Below are 3734 nucleotides of genomic sequence, written 5' to 3' on the forward strand. Positions count from 1 at the left end.
GCCCAAGGTTGTAGTAAGTTGGTTGGTTGGTTTCTGTTCTTCATGGTTGAAGAGGACCAAAGCAACATTACTATGTCGGGCTCATGGCACAGTTTGTCCAACTGCGGCTGCTCAGATCAATACGAGCTCAGAAGGCTCTACCAGAAGTTGGACACAAATAGTTCATATGAACATTTGGAGTGGAGATGTTTCTAAATTTGCTCATCTCACATTTCAAGTAAGTATGTATGTGCGTATGTAAGGAAGTGTAGGAGAAAGGATAAGCACCGGAATTTTCTTTATTCTGAGTCTAATGGCCTAATCACGTTCTACAATTTAGCCTTTCTTTAAGCCCCTGGTTCCCATGTCTGTCAAACAGAGATAATTATATTTTACCTTACAAGGTTGTTGGGAGTTAATGTATACAAATCATTTTGCAAATGGATGATGGAGTGAATGAAAAGTATTTATTAAGGACTTTCTATGTTCCAAATATTGGAAATTCCAATACAAAAGCACCATCTCTGCCCTCAAGCTATTTGCATTATAAAAGAGAGGGGCGATATCTAAAGGGGATGATACCCAGGAAAGGGTACCACCAGGGTCTGGCAAATTAAGAGGAGGTGAGTGGCACATTAGAAATTTGGGTTCCTCTCCATGACATCCTTTTCTAAGGCAATAGTAGGGTTAATTTGATTGCAGCTCTGGAACAAGAGTTAGAAAGGAGGGTAGGACAGCCCAGAAGATGCCTGGAGCAAAAATAAGTGAAAGGCCACGGGCCCTGGGAGGTCAGAGACCAGTGAGTGGGGGCTGGTTTCAGGTGGTAAGGTTTGAAGATTGGAGAAGCAAGGCAGAGGCAGACTTTAAAAAGCCATATAAATGTGGTGCAGTGGATAGAGCACCAGTGACACCTGGGCAAGTCACTTAACCCTGTTTGCCTCGGTTTCCTCATCTGTTAAAATGAGTTGGAGAAGGAAATGGCAAACTACTCCAGTATGTTTGCCAAGAAAACCCCAAATGAGGTCATGAAGAGTCGGACACAACTGAACATCATCCTTGAAGTAGAAGTTCATTTTTGTAATTCTTCTTTGTTCTAGATCCTGCTTTCCCCACCTTTCCAATCTGTGTCTACCAGGACCAAGTGGTGCAGTGGACAGAGTGCTAGATGTGCAGTCAGGAAGACCTGAGTTCAAATCCTGCCTCAGACACTTACTAGTTCTGTGACCCTGGACAAGTCACTTAAATGCTCAGTTTCCCCATCAATAAAGTAGAGACAATAAATAGCGCCTCCCTCACGGGGTTGTTGGGAGGATCAAAAGAGATAACGTTTGTAAAACACTTGGCAAATCTTAAAGGTCTATATAGATGCTACTGAGCTCTTATACCAGAGACCATGTCCTGGAGGGATGTCAGTCCCCTAGCTCTAATCTACTGATGGATGGCTGCTTCCAGAGGTTCCCAAACTTATTTGGCCTACTGTCCCCTTTTAAAAAAATTACTCAGTACCTCCTCCCCCACCCTGGAAATCTACTTGCTTTAACCCTTTAACAGTTTTTTTTTAATTTGCATCATTTAAAAAATATATAATTTTTTTTCAAAGTGGCCCATCTTAAATTTAATAATTTATTGCAAATGTGTGGGCTTTTTCCTGCATTGACATTTTGATGATGCAATATTGTATCATGTAACCATATAGTATCGTATTGTAAACAAGTCATTACACACACATATTCCTGTTGATGAATGCTGGACTCCCCAACAACATGCGACACGCTTGCCTGCCAACATTTGTTTCTTAAGACCTGTGGGCAGACTTGACCACAGATTGGTAATAACTTGCATTTTGTGTGTTTATTTGGAAAATAATGTAATCACTGTGACTTTAACTCTGTTACACAACAGATGAAACATGTACCAAGGATTTTTTCAAAATTTTCTTCTCTTCTCTCCTCTTCTTATGCTTCCACATCTCCCCCGTTATTTTTATTCAATTTCACCAGAGGCTACTGTCCCACCCCCAATCGTTCCAGTGCCCCCCCCAGGAGGCAGCATAGCCCGCTTTGGGAACCTATGGCTGCTTCTCTCCGAATGAATGCTATTTCAGACAAGCTCCGGCCATCCCTCACGTCATTCCCTCTTCTCAGGCTTCCATTTAGCGACAAGAGTGACATAGTTGTGCATATTTTTGCAAATCTCTTTAATGTGTGGCTCAATAGAAGACAGCTGGATTCTCCTATCTGCTTCCACGTTCAGTCTGTTGAGATGTGTTGTTTTGGTTGAAGTGTATGAAGACAATCTGGCTTCACACAGACATATAGTTGGAAAAGGAACTATAGAAATAGTAATAGCTAGCATTTAGGTAATCCCTACTATGTGCCAGCACTATGCTAAGCAATTTACAAATATTATCTCATTCAATCCTCATAATAATCCTGGGAAGTATTATTAAACTCATTTTATAGTAGAAGAAACTGAGGCAGACCCAAGTTAAATGACCTGTCCAGGGTCACACAGCTACTAAGTGTCTAAGGCTGGATTTGAACTCAAATCTTCCTGACCCTAAGTCTAGCACCATTTCACCTAACTGCCTCTAATGGGCAAATGAGACACTGCTTAATGGGCAAGTGTTATTATACATCTTAGAATTATTATAAAACATCTTAGGATTATTATAAAACTTAGTATTGGTATAAAAGTAGTTTTTAACCTAGAGGACCCATGAAAGGATCTTGGGAACCCCCAGCGGTCCACAGAACACACTTTGTGAACCACATGCTGCTTCAGTAGATTGAGAAGGCGTAGTCAGACAAAAAAGAACTAAGAGAGATCAGCGTCTCAGCAGAAGAGAGTCCAGGAAGGAATGGCCAGAGTTTCAAAAAAGAGCAAGGGGGATGGATATTTACTAAAGGTCATCAAATTTAGTAACTAAGAGATCATGAGATCATATATTTAGAACTGGAAGAGTACTCAGAAACCACCTTGTCCAACCTCTTCATTTTGCAGATGAAGAAACTGAGGCACAAGTTGCTTGATGGCTTGCCTGGGATAATATAGCTATTGAGTGTCTGAGGGAGGATTTGAACATTTCCTGACTCCTAGTCCATCACTCCGTCCACTTCAACAGGCTGACCAGGAAAGTGGTTTTAGTCTGGTGGTGAGGTCAGATGCCATATTGCGTGGAGGCGGGGTGGAGAAGTATAGGCAGTGAGTTAAAGATAGTTTTCTAGGTTTTTCCAGTGAAAGAGAAGGAAAAAGCAAGGGAGGATGACAGCTTGATAGGGTCAAGGGAAGGATTTTTAGTGATGGGAAGATGAGCACATTTATAGATTGTGGGTCAGAAAGCAAAAGAGAAGGAGAAAGAGCAGATGGGAGAGAGACAAAGAGGGAACGATCAATGTGGAAAGGTCCTAGAAGATGTAGGAGGGGGGAGGATTGAAGGCACACATCTCAAGAGGTGCTAGTCTTGACAAGGAGAAAAGCTATTTAATCTTCTGAGATTGGGATCAAGAAGTGATTCATGCTCTTCATTCATTCATCCATGCACTCATTTCTGAGATGGAGTCGAGCAACCTGGGTTTAAATCTAGACTTAAACTCTTCCTAGCTATCTGTGACCAGGGATAAATCTTTTAACTCCTCTGTCTATCCCTGTGTTAGCCATCCCTCCCCACTTGGCGTCATCTGTCAATCTAATGAACATGCCAAGTCAAGGTTCAAAATGTCAAATGCCATGAAGCCAACCAGTGATCCCTGAGG

This window comes from Trichosurus vulpecula, chromosome 2, assembly GCF_011100635.1.
Source record: "Trichosurus vulpecula isolate mTriVul1 chromosome 2, mTriVul1.pri, whole genome shotgun sequence".
Classification (NCBI taxonomy): domain Eukaryota; kingdom Metazoa; phylum Chordata; class Mammalia; order Diprotodontia; family Phalangeridae; genus Trichosurus; species Trichosurus vulpecula.